The sequence below is a fragment of the Homarus americanus genome, unplaced genomic scaffold (genome assembly GCF_018991925.1).
Source record: "Homarus americanus isolate GMGI-L3 unplaced genomic scaffold, GMGI_Hamer_2.0 scaffold7626, whole genome shotgun sequence".
Classification (NCBI taxonomy): domain Eukaryota; kingdom Metazoa; phylum Arthropoda; class Malacostraca; order Decapoda; family Nephropidae; genus Homarus; species Homarus americanus.
The window spans coordinates 3,748,043-3,762,060 of NW_024718273.1; the positions used below are offsets into that span (position 1 = coordinate 3,748,043).

Here is a 14,018-nt window from a genome sequence, read left to right on the forward strand (position 1 = left end):
TCAACTTGCGCTTCTCCAGGTGATTTCAAATAGAGTTTGAAATTATTGCTTCCAGTAATTTGCCTACAATTGATGTTAAACTGATTGGACGGTAGTTAGAGGATAGAGATATATTTCCTTTCTTGAAAATCAATATTTCATTCGCGCTCCTCCAGGATTCTGGTACTACACCCTTTTTTAAGGACATGATAAACAAATTTGCTAAGGGCATACTAAGCACTTCCTTACATTCCTTTAATAATCTGGCAAATATCTCATTGGGACCTGGTGACTTATAAGGCTTTAGCTTGTCTATTTGCTTATTAACATCCCTACTAGTCACTACTATCTCGCTTAATCTATTTTCTTCACTATCTCTGTATAGAGTCGGTGCCTCAGGCATCATGTTTAAATTTTCGGTGGTGAAAAATGTTGAAAAATATCTATTCAGATTTTTGCTCATTTCTCCGTCGTTTTCAGTTAGCTCACCGGTATCTGACTGTAATGGTCCAATCTTTTGTCGTGTTTTAGTTTGATACATTTTAAAGAATCCCTTGGAGTTTAACTTCGCCTCCCTTGTTACCTTCATTTCATTATTCCTCTTTGCTTTTCTTCGGTCTTAACCCTACTGGCCAATACCTTATACTAATCTCAGAGGTAAACTTCACCACAATTTATTCTCCTATCTATAGCCTTCCTTTTACCAATAATGTTCTTTAAAGAATTATTTATCCATTTGGGGTCATTGTTGTTTGATCTGAGTTTTCTGTATGGTATATTCTGCCTTTGTGTATTAAGTAACTCATTATTTAAATTGTTGTGGAACTCGTAAACCTCAGATCTCGTGATCAGGTCATCCTCAACCATCATATTTTGTGAGTTTGTCGTTGTCAGGTCTCCAGGTAAAGTGAGGTCGCCCTCTGTGGGTACATTGTGTGGGGTCTCCTCACGTGAGACCATGTAATTCACCCCCAAACGTGATACCCCTTCTCTCAGCTGCCTTTTCAACCTATCAAAGTTTACAATTCTGAAATCTTGGACTTCAATGGAATTTTCCTTGCGACTGCATTAAATTCTAATTTGAATCGTACTTCTTTGTGATCGCTGTTTGCAAGTTCGTTCCCTACCTCGACATTACTAATGAGGTTTTCTCTGTTCAGCTGTATGTTGACTTAGGAAACAGTCCTGAACTGTTTCAAGAAAATCCTCTGATTCTGAGTTACCCTTAAGGTCGATCCAATCTATTTGGCTAAAGTTAAAGTCGCCTACCATACGGACTTTGCTATGTCTGGAAGCCCTGCGGTTTCCTCCCAAATAAGTTGCTCATTAACTCTATCAAGATTAGAAGGTCTATATATTACACCTGTGATTAATTTTTCCCTACCATCGATTGATTATACCCAAATTGTTTCTGAATTCAGTTCAGTTAGTCTTGTTCTGGGTCCTCTTTTTGCAGGTTTAGGTTTCAACTTCCTGCCTAATTTAGTTTTGTCATCATTCCTAGCACTATTTCTCTGTAATCTTTCACTTTGTTTACCCACTCCCACTGCAGTCTCCTCCACCCCGTGCTCATATGTTCCCCTAGCAGTTTAAAGACTTCAACATCTTTTGAACTGCCCTCTCGAGAGAGCCAGCCAGGGTTGCCATCCCATCCCTAGACAGATGTATCCCATCCCTAGCAAAAGGTCCCTTCTGCCGTAGAAGTTGTCCCAGTTTTCAATGAATGGGACTGATATTGACTTGCAATTCAGTGATCCCTCGGTTAACGACCGCCTCGGTTAACGAAATTTCGGTTAACAAATTACCTTCCATAAGATTCTTAACTTCGGTTAACGAGCATTCCCTCGATTAACGAATTCCTTACGAGTGCCCCTCAACATGTTTTCGCTTGCCCACTAGCTGTCGTATTAGTCCGCCAATACAGTAATCGGTTCTAGGGCTTAAATTCCTTACTATTTTAGTAAATATCAAGAAGTTTGTACTATTCAATAATTTTAAAAGTCTTATATTAAAATTTTTAGTAATTTTAACAATTATTTAACATAATTTAAGTACAGGGAAACTAGTTTTTAGCACGCCAAACAGCCTTTTAACACACCATACAGACGTCAGTCTCTGTGTCTTTTCAGTGGAGGTAACATCTTGCTTCAGACTCTCTTCAACATAAACACTTTTTTCTGTGTTTCCAGTCAAATTATTGGTCATTTTGAAATTTATTTTACATATTGACAATATATAATGCAGTGCAGTGTTGATTTAAAGAAAATAATCTTGAATTACACCAAGTGAACTAAAGTTTTATGGGTGAAATGGCGCATGGGGTGACTTCTTTTCCACCCCAATGCCTTTTCTTCTTCCTTCTCCTCCACCCCCATTCTAATTCCCATCATCATCATCATCAACCAGGAGCCTTCTACATGCACACCTCAAAGTAAGTGTACTTTACTGCATTTATTTTTCGTTTGTATGTAATTTTCGGTGAGCTGGAACCAATTACCCCAAAACCCATTGAAACAATGGTTTCGGTTAACGAGCAACCTTCTGGAACGAATTGTGCTCGTTAACCGAGGGACCACTGTATCTGTCAAGACGGCCGTTGACACCAACTGCCCTTGACAACCATTCATTGCCAACTCTCCTTCAAGGCAGGACACCACATATGATAGGGATCCCTCCCTTCAACCTAATATGCTCTATAGCTGTCTTGAACTTATTAAGGAGCTCCTTACTCCTACACCGGCCAATATCATTGCCTCCTGCACTGAGGTAGATAATGGGTTTGTTCCCATTACCAGACAAGATATTGTCCATCCTGTCAACTATATCCCCCACCCCAGCTCCTGGTAAACACACCCTCATTCTATTTTTATTTTTACCACAAAAAAGCTCTATCCAGGTACCGTACCTGGGAATCGCCAACAATTAAGGTTTTTGTACCTTCCTTGTCAACCCTGTCCCTGACTATGCTAACGTCCAATTCGTCTATCAGAGGACTAAAAGAGTCTTTACACTTAGCTGTTGTTTATTCGTTGGTGTCTTTTCTCACCACCAGTTTGGTTGTTCCTCTCCCCACAACCTTCCATTCGCCAGAGTTTTCGTCAGACACAGGCTTTCCTTGTCTCATGTCTTCTTCCTTCATCTTCGCTGTCACTTCCTTTAATTTCAAGTTTTCTTCCTTGACCTTCACTAACTTGGTCACTAGCTCAGCCCTGCTCACAAGTAGCACTAGCCATTACTGACAATTAATCCCCTGGAGCTAAGTCTGCCGTGACCTTTCCTTTAGCTGGGTCAGTGTAGGTTACGTTCCCAACCTCCCTTCACCCACATAACATGCATCGCAATTAAGATGATGTACAGGTGTACCCATATAACCTACTCATATAAGGACTGGGAGAAATTGTTGGATAGTGAATCAACGGTTATTGAAACAAGTAATCCCATAAGAACATAACAAATTCAGAAGGTTAGGGACTGGCCACCCTCCAAAAACTCCCATCTACCCTTGGCATATCTCTGATGTGCCCACTGGCAAGCAAGGATGTTCAGTAAATACTGTATATACCTGTGTTGAACTGTTGAGTCAGCATTCCTCCCCGAGGCTGGAGGAATATATTGGCTAGGCTAAGCTTACTGGGTGAAGAGTACAGGGTTGTCAGGGTCCTCAAACCCATTGAATGCAGGTGGAGACTAGCTGAGGGGCTGGCTGATGTTTTTTTTTTACCTAACAAGGTCACAGACAGCAGAGGAAGTTGATGGTTGAGGCTCATCTGGCTGAGACTTATGAACAGGCCTAAGAAAACTCTGTGACCTTGGCCTCCTTTGCCTGCTCTTTCTTCTGGCAGTGAAGCTCCTTGTAGCAGCTGGACAAATCCTCGAGGCCATTACAAATCTTAAAGCTGTGTTCAGCATCAGGCCCAGATCAAATATTATCTGGCTGGTGGTCCTGCATGCTTTCCAGAATTGTTTCAAGTTTTGCAAAAGTTAAAGTAAGGAAGATGCTTCCTGCTTCTTCTTTTACTCTTCCAGCTCCAACAAGTCCTCATTCTGAGGTCCTTCTCATGAGAGACAAGAAGCTCAGTGATGTCCTCTTCTCTGACCTCATCAAAGCCAGCTTGCTGTGCCAGAGAAACAATGTTCTTGGTGACCTCAGGAACATCTGGTGCACAGTTGAAGCTATGGACAGCCTCAGGCCCAGTGACGTGTCCAGGACATTTTGGATGTGGTGGCCTAGGTGGTGTACAGACCCGGTGTGTGTGTGTGTGTGTGTGTGCTTGTGTAATGATAATAATAGTAATAAACGGTTTATTAATAGAGTTGCAGCCGATGGCTGAAAATATACAAACTTGCATGTGATTTAGACATAATAATATACATTCAATACATTTACAGGGCTGTACAGTACATAAATCAGGAGCTGTTTATTATTTTAACTATAGATGGGATGGTGCTATTTTTATATCTGTCAGTGTGGGCTCTCATGAGCTGAATTTTGTTGTAGTGGCGGACTGCGCGAGGTGGGCGGGGGACTGCCGGTGGCAGTAGGTGGCGATACCGAGGATGGTGCAGTAGTCCACTGCCAAATCCTGCTAGTGCTTGGTGGTGGAGGTCACTGAGGGATGGCATTTCCAGGGTGGAGAGAGCGTTGTTGTAACCGGATTAGTCTGCGCTAAGCATGATTCTGCAGGCCCTCTTCTGTACCTTCTCTAGCTGACGTTGTTGGGTTGAGTTGAGAGAAGACGACCAGGTTGGTGACGCATACATAAATTTGGGGAGAATAAATGTGTGTGTGTGGGGCATATAAAATTTCATCTGAATGCCAGGTGATGGAAATGTGTAAATACAGTACATTGGTTCAATGAATTTAATGCTTCAAGTTTGGTTTGTATATCTTACTATTGAAATAATTCATCCATCAATTTCAACATTCATAACATTATCTATTTCCATGTTTGAACTCAAGGCCAGGATGATATATTAAGAAAATGGGCAAACAACACTAATTTCACTTTCAAAGTGTCTTCTTTAACTGTAAAGTAAAATTACTAGAATAATACCAACTTAAATCTGTTGAAGAATAAAGATAACTCAAGATGCATCTGCTGTTCAGTTTTCCACCTATCATATTTTCAGGGAATAAAACATGCATTTTAGTTATTAAAACAAGCCTATTTCCAACCAGTTATGTCCAAATGAGGTCACACCACAGTAACCTAATAGATCATCTAAGAGTACAGTGGTCCCTCGGTTAACGAGCACAATCCGTTCCAGCAGGTTGCTCGTTAACCGAAAATCTCATTAACCGAAACCATTGTTTCAATGGGTTTTTGGGTAATTGGTTCCAGCTCACCGAAAATTGCCTAAATTCAACAAAGAAGGTAGAAAAGTTCACTTACTTTGAGGTGTGTATGTAGAAGGCTCCTGGATGATGATGATGATGTGAATTTAAAGTGGGAGGTGGAGGAGGAGAAGGGAGAAGAGAAGGAAGTGGAGGTGGAGGAGAAGCATTTTACTGCTTCTTGGAAGGTGAGTCACCTTCCATGAAAATGTCAGGAACCTCTGGACTGACAGATTCTCCACCATGAACATCCTCTCTCCTTCTTGAAGTGGAAGGCTGAGGGATAGCTTCTTGTTCCCTCTGCCTTTTACTGAAGAAAGTGTCAATTTGTGGTCTGTGGGGCATCTCTCCTCCTCACCATTAACTTATGTTTTAGAAGGAGACCACTGAGTCCTCAACATGACTCAAAGTTAGTTCAGTTTTTCCACTTCTGGGTGCTTTGAAGCCAGTTCCCTGAACTTCTCCCAGTAGTAAATCACATCTTTCAACTGTTTAGCTGACATATGGTCATCACTTTCAATTTCCTCCTCACCACTGTCAGCCTCTACCTGTAACATCTCATCCAGCTGCTTCAAGTCATCAGGAGTAAGTTCCTCCTCATGAGACATCACAAGCTCTTCCACATCCTCCTCCTCCACTTCAAGGCCCAATGACTGACCAATGGACACAATCTCCTGGTCTAACTCTGTTTCTGCCTCAAATCCCTCAAAATCATGGACTACTGATGGCCACAGTGCTTTCCATGAAGAATTGAGGGATCTAGTGGAGACTTCTTGCCATGATGACATAATCAATTTTACAGCCTCCAGGATGTTGAATTGTGTCCTCCAGAACTGTTTCAGTGTTAGTTCAGGATCATTGGAAGTTGCCTGATGACACCTAAACATTTTCTTCATGTACAACTTCTTGAAGTTGCTGATCACATTCTGGTCCATTGGCTGTATGATTGATGTAGTGTTTGGAGGCAAAAACAACACTTTCACAAAGTCAAATTGATATTCCAAATTCCTGGTAAGGTCGGGGTCATGACCAGGAGCATTATCCATGAGGAGAAGAGCCTTTAAAGGAATTTTATTGGTGGTTAAGTAGCTCTTGACAGAAGGGCAATACACATCAACAGCCCATTCATTAAAGAGCTGTCTTGTCACCCATGCCTTACAGTTGGACTTCCAATAAACTCCAAGCTTTGTTCTTACCACTTTCTGTTGCTTGAACACCCTGGGCTTTTCAGAGTGGTAGACAAGCATTGGCTTCAGTCGGAAATCCCCTGAAGCATTGGCACTAAGCAATAGAGTGAGGCGGTCTTTCATGGGCTTATGCCCAGGTAAAGAGGCTTCATCTCTGGTGATGAATGTTCTTTTGGGCATCTTTTTCCAGAACAGCCCAGTTTCGTCCACATTGAACACTTGCTGTGGAAGATAATTTCTTCTTCCATCAGTTCTTTAAATTCAACTAAAAACTTTGCTGCCCCTTCCTTATCTGCACTAGCAGCTTCACCATGCCTAACAACACTGAAAATGTCACTTCTTTTCTTAAATTTTTCGAACCAGCCTTTGCTGGCCCAAAAATCTTCAAATTCTGTGCCTGAAGAACCAGGTTGATCTGTCTTTAAATGTTCGTAAATCTCCCTGGCTCTTTCACAAATGAATTCAGTAGAAACTGAATCACCTTTCATCTGTTTTTCCCTAATCGAGATGAGAAGTAACCTCTCAGTTTCTGCAATTAGGGATCTACTTTTAAACACTCTTGTAGATTTGTTTCTCACTTTCACTTCTTTAAATTTGTCTTTCTGTGCCAGAATTGTCGACACAGTTGGTCGACATGCCATATTCTTTGCTAAGCTCATTTGTTCTAGTGCCTTGTTCATGTTTTTTTATGATTTCCTGCTTGGTTTGGATTGAAATCGCTTTTCTTTATCTCTTAGGCCCCATGCTGGATTCAAACAATGTCAACACGTGTTTTTTAAAGTTAAACTTGTTAATAAGAATATTTTTAAATAGCACTTGCATGCATTAAACTAGTCACTTTACCTTCAATTATGTTCAATAATTGTTAAAATAACTAAAAAATTTAGTATTAAATTTTTAAAATTATTGAATAGTATAAACTTCTTTGATATTTACTAAAAAATACAGTGACCGCTTAACCTAACACTCGTTAACGAATTTCGATTAACGAACTGCCTTCCATATGATCTTCAATTCGTTAATCTAAAAAAATTCGCTAACGAATCTCTACGAACCGACCTCAACATGTTTTCGCTTGCACTGACCGGGCAACCAGCTTTAGTATCAGTCCGCCAATACATTAATCGGTTCTAGGGCTTAAATTCTTACTATTTTTGTAAATATCAAGAAGTTTATACTATTCAATAATTTTAAAAGGTTAATATTCAATTTTTTAGTCATTTTAACAATTATTGAACGAAATTGAAGGTAAAGTGACTAGTTTAATGCGCTGCATCCAGCCTCTTAACACAGCAAACAGGCGCCAGTCTTCTCTGTTTTCACTGGAGGTAACATCTTGCTTGAGACTCTTCAACTAAATGCTTTTTTTCTGTGTTTCCAAGCAAATTATTGGTCATTTTGAAATATATTTTATATATTGACAATATATAATGCAGTGCAGCATTGATTTAAAGAAAATAATCTTGAATTAAACCAGAGCTAAAATTTTATGGGTGAAATGGCACCATGGGTGACTTTCTCTTCCACCCCAATGCCTTCTTCTTCCTTCTCCTCCACCCCATTCTAAATCCCATCATCATCATCATCATCCAGAGCCTTCACATACACACCTCAAAGTAAGTGAACTTTTCACCATTTTTGTTGAATTTAGGAAATTTCGGTGAGCTGGAACCACTACTCCAAAAACCCATTGAAACAATGGTTTCGTTAACGAACGCTTCGTTAACGAACGACCTTCTGGAACGGATTGAGTTCGTTAACCGAGGCCACTGTAGTAAGGAATTTAAGCCCTAGAACAGATTAATGTTTTGGTGGACATACTAAAGCTGGTTGACCGCCAAATGCAAGCCAAAACTTGTTGAGGTCGGCTCGTAAGAAACTCGTTAACCGAGGGATTGCTCGTTAACCGAAGTTAAGAATCTTATGGGAGGTAACTCGTTAACCGAAATCTCGTTAACCGAGGCGCTCGTTAACCGAGGGACCACTGTAATAAGGATACTGTACTTGGTAAGGTAATAATCCACGTAACTGTGTTTATTGAATATAATATAAATGAAATATAAATAAAATATCAATAATATTGTAGATATTAAATGAAAGTTATTAAAATATAATATAAAATAATATAATATAATTACCTAAGCTAGCCCTGTAAGCTTAAGATAGTGGTACCCAAGAATAAGTGATCACCTTAACTTTAAAAAGGTACAGTACTTAGCTATTATTTTAGGGGCTGCTATAAGTTGTAGAGAGTCTTGAAGGAACTGAGAAGCTAGAATATCTCAGGGTTGCCGTCTGTCTGCTAGATTTTGGAGAGTTGCGTCTGCCTTCCATGAAGTTTGAAACGAGAATGGCGCTTTTACCGCCTTGTACAATTGCGTGACAATCGCGCAGTCATTCATAAACAAGAACTAAATATTCATTATTATTTTTCTTTATCATAATATTTCTTTATAGAAATACATATTTACACTTAGTTAACTACTACCACCGATATCGTGTAAATTAAACGATATTAACGTAATCCATAGAGAAAGAGGAATACTGCACTATTTCCCGTGAAGTAATGCATCTTGCTGGTGCCAACTAGTGTTTTACCACTAATTTTTGTACATTCCGCGTAATCATTTCCCTAACCTAACTAGTTAATTAAATCATTAATTAATTAGCAAATTATTTACATATTGGATTGTTATTCCAAGTCCAATAACACACAAGATTACTACTTCGGTGTTTCAAGGACCTGGAGGATAAAGGTGGAAATTAATTCCCACATGCTGAGCCCGGGGAGGAAATGATGTGTCGTACTGTATTATGTTATGTGGCCCTCAGCAAGCAATCCCCTCCAAAGCTTTTGGGAACCCAAGGCGGCTGCTCTAGTGGAAGGAGATGTTCCCTGGTCACCTTGGTCGACCGGTTCATCCTCATCACTAGACCCTTCTACTTTGATTTTCGACAACTCTAAAGGAACAGACAGTATTTTTGCCAATGGCCACCGTGATCGAGGTCGTTCTGTTCTCAGCAGAACGACCTCTCCAGGATTGAGCAAAGCTTTATTCGTTGCTGGGAGAGCACCGTAAGCTCTTTCTTGGAGACTCAACAAGGAGTCATTAGTCCATTGTTGGTCCCAGCTTTCTAGTATCTTCTGTAACCTTTTGTAACTTTGTCTACGTCTGTTCAGAAGCGAGGTCAAACACATTCGGATCCTCCAGTTCGTCCTGTACATCTAAAGAAGGAAAGGGATCTACCCATCTACCATACAACAGGTGAGCTGGAGTTAAGGCTTCTATGATAGGGTTAGAGTCATCTACATACATAAGTGATCTGGTGGTAATCCTAGCTTCTATTTCTGTGACTACCGTCCTCAATTCATCAAGAGTTGTTCTAGTTTTATGAAGGTTCTTCCTCAGACAGTTCTTTACTATTCCTGTCATTCCTTCTGTGAACCTGTTTTGCAAAGGGGCTCTTGATGCAACAAATGTCTAACTACATTTCCTCACCTGCAAAGTTGGACAGTACTTACTTCTTTACACTCCATGATGGACTTAACTGAAGGGGCTGCTCCGACAAAGTTTGTCCATTATCACTAATTAATCTTCTTGGGCACGAGCGGTGGGCAGCAAATCTTCTAAACAAATTCATGAATGTATCAGAACTCAAATCTTCTGCTATTTCCAGATGTATTGCTCTGGTATAAGCACAAGTGAAGAGGCAAATATTCACTTTTTGGGGAGGATATTTCCTCCGTAAGGTTTATAGCCCCACACCTGTAACCTCAAAGGGTCTTGTTCCCTGTATTCTATCAGAGGGCAGGTCTGGAGGTGTTGGATAAGACATCGGTCTTGCTTCGTATCTCTTGCAGTGAATACAATTCTTTAGATAGCGCTTAACAGCTTGTCGTCCTTAAGGTATCCAGTATGTTTTCCTTAGGTAGGCTAGAGTTTCAGCCATTCCACCATGTAGAGAGGTTTGGTGAGCCTCTTCTACAATTAATTTAGCCAAATGACTTTCTTTAGGTAAGATGATAGGAAAATGTGTAACTAAAGGTAAATCAGCTTTCTCTATCCTCCCATTACATCTTATGAACCCCTTTTGGCCTAGGAACAGTCCTAAATCCTTGATTAGTTAATGTTTACACATTTTTGGATCTTTTGGGACAATAAGCCCTTAACCTTTTTGAACTCATCACCTTGTACTTGTTTTATCCAGTAGTCCAAGGGAATAATAGATTTCATTCTAGTTTGCTTTTCAAAAAAAGTCAAAAACTATTTTAGTAGTGGATAATAATCTGTTCAGAGAAGAAAATCTTGTAATGTCTATAGCTGACCGATCCGTAATTGTGACTGGGTTCATGTGTACAACTGCTTCATCAGAACGCTTTTTGTACTCTTTTTGAACAGGCCATTCGTTTGAAGTCAGCCAAGAAGAACCTTCAAACCATAATTGGTCATTCATGAGTTTTTTGGACAATATATCTGCTGCATTGCCTTTAGATGACACTTGCCTAAATTGAATTCAGGACTGCATTTCTAAAATTTTCTCTCCGATTCCTGACATAGGGAATGTGGCTATCTTGTTTTGCAATCCAATGGAGACAGATTTCACTGTCTGTCCAAATGAAGATTTGGACAGACAGCAAAACTGTTTCATTTACATATTTTGCTAAGCGAGTCCATACCTCAATTGCTGTCAATTCTAGTTGGAGTAAAGTCTTCTTTTTGTTCAACTCAGAATGCGACGCTCAGCATGTTACCTAGGTATGTTAATTCCTAGTTAACTCGCTAGGCCAACATACAGGCAATTAAAACATCTAATAATTACTTAATAAGTAATATTAGGAGGACACGTCGCTACCTGGCATTTAATTGCAATTCTCAAAACCCCCTCCTTCACCCCCCATCATACGCATCACGCCCATCATCTTCTTGCCTGGTGATTCAGCTATAAATACACACAAAAGAAGGCTCCACGAATTTGTGTTGTAATTGCTGAAATACTAAGTTCCACGAGGATTTTATATACGGTATTTATACTTATTAGCACAGTGAGGAAGTAGAGTGACTTTAATTTGTTTATGTCTCTCAATTATTGTGTTTGGGACAATTTCTTATACTATCTCTGGTCAGCATCATGGCGACCACAACACGTTTTCTTTATGAAGTCGCTTAGATCGTTTGTGACTATTCCTTGCCTTTAAGTCACTCAGTGAATGTCGTTGTGCCCTCCCGGGCTCATCCACTGCTCCATACGCTTTTGCCAAGGCGTCACAAAACACATGTAGTTGAGGCTTATTTCCCGGGTAATCAAACCTCCTTGGAAAACCAACTTGTGTGGCTAAAATGTATTCCTCTTTTAATGCTTCCCATTCTTTGATAAAGTTAGTTTCTAGTGTAGTATCCCAACTTACTTTCTCCCACTAAGCTTCCTGCATGAGAATTCTTCCTTTAATTGTTACGGGACTCATTATACCCAAAGTATTGAACAACAGGGATATTTGGCTCAACAAGGATCTTTTAGTAAGGGAACTAGAATCAGGGAAGTGGAGTGGTTTTAAGCTCAGTATGTCTGTTTTATTATCCCAAATCATTCCAAGAACAGATTGGTTTACAGGCATTTCATAGTTAGTGTAATCTTTAGAGATAACATCTTTGAGAGCTTTAGAATTAGTGTTCCAGCTTTGTAACGGCATGATGGCTCTTTGGCATTCTAGGTTGGCCGATTCATATACAGTAGTACCCCGATTTACGCGGTCAATTGAACCCACAGGGTACCGCGGAAAGTGAAATCCGCGTAAATGGAACAACAGAACATATGGGATTAATTCCAATAGAGACTGGCCCGACCCCCAAACTCCACTTTTTGACGACACACAACTATGTTGTAGTAAAAATTTTATCTTAACTTTATGATGGTATGCACAAACAAGTAATATAGAAGAGGTTAGGTTAGGAAAAATAAAGGTTAAGTTAGGAAAAATAAAGGTTAGGTTAGGAAAACTAAAAGTTAGGTGTAACACTTACGTTAGTAGAAGAGATGGGTCGGCATACGGGCCCTGGAGGGATGAAACTGCCGCGGCTAGGTCAAGCGTCGTCTTTCCTCCCTCCCTCCCTCCCCGGGTGGACACGTCATATTACTTTAAGCCAATTACAGCTAGCAGCAGAGGGGGGTAGGGATGCATGGACAATCACAGTCCGATACGTCATATGACGTCAGTGATAACGCAACAGAGACACACACTGTGCAACCTTACCGCGCTAGGGTGTGTCATAGGAGGGAAGATCAGCTAATAGGGTTGTCACTGGGGTATTAATAGGGTGTGTCATAGAGGGAAGATCAGCTAAAACTAATGGCCCATCACTTTTTGGTGATTATTGTATATAAACAGAAAATAATTTCAGTTTCAATATTTTGCAGCCTTTTTGGGTAAATTTTAGCGTGAAATTTATCGAAAATCTAACGTGACAGTTGCATTAGTGTATTACAATTAAATAGTGAACATTGCTTTCGACTTGGTTCTTAACAACCCAACTAACAATATTTTTTTTTTTCTGTTTGCATTTGATGAATTGTTGATAATATTTGTGGCGGCTGCTTGTGTCAGGACGGAACCAAAATCCAGCCATCTCAGTCACTATCTTGGTCTGGGAGAGAGCTCCTGAAGTCGGAGTTGCCTACATTGAGAGATGCTTTGAGATACGGTGTTTTAATCAGGCAAATCAGTGAAAAGAACCAAAGAACTTACACAAACAAAGACATTGCCAGTGATATGACCAAATGTCTTGGCACAGTACACTCTGGCTAACGGCCTGCCTCCAGTCATAACAAGTCAGAAGAAGATTAGTGAGATGACAGCTGGGAAAGGCAAGAGATATCTCTTGGGAGAGGAAAACTTGCAGTTATACAGCTTTGCCAAGCAACTGGACCAGTTATTTGACATAATTACTTGCAAGTGCCCAATTGTTCTCTGTCCTGAGTTTGGATGTGTCGTGACTGTAAATCGGGGCCCACATATTGTATTTTCAAGGGTGAACTGAAGATTCTGTGGTCGAACTGGCATTGTCAAAGCACAGAGAGAGGATTGGCATTATAGGGCTCATGATTTCTTGAAGATATTCGAGTCCAAGGCGGAGGCTTTACAGGAGACAGAGGGAGGTAAGAGTTGGAGAAAGAGGACTGAGAAGGCAGGTGAGGTAAAAAAGGCGATGATTGAGTCAAGCTGATTCAGAGTTTAGTACTTCCCTTGTGATCAGTAGTGGACTAGGAGAATGGTGACTTTGTCCCTAACCCAGAAAAATAATGATCCCAAACCTTCGAGCATAAGATTCAAATAGGAAAGATATCGGAGCATAGCTCTGGCAAGCTGGACACTTGGTCTCAGAGAAACTGCAGATAGACAGCTGCCTGGATTGTGATGGTTTGATAACATTATATTGTATGTACGATCCTGCGCCTGTTAACGTCCCGGCCAAACAACGTCCGATCGCATGCCTCGTCATCCCCAAAAAATCCGTGATGCC

The 14,018-nt window shown here is 40.4% G+C and overlaps 1 protein-coding gene across 2 annotated transcripts in view; it reads left to right on the plus strand.

Annotated features, from left to right (window-relative positions):
• The window catches only part of LOC121859378 (protein ANTAGONIST OF LIKE HETEROCHROMATIN PROTEIN 1-like), a gene marked incomplete in the record, with an annotated part of 151,949 nt that overhangs the window by 51,375 nt on the left and 86,556 nt on the right, over positions 1-14,018 (plus strand).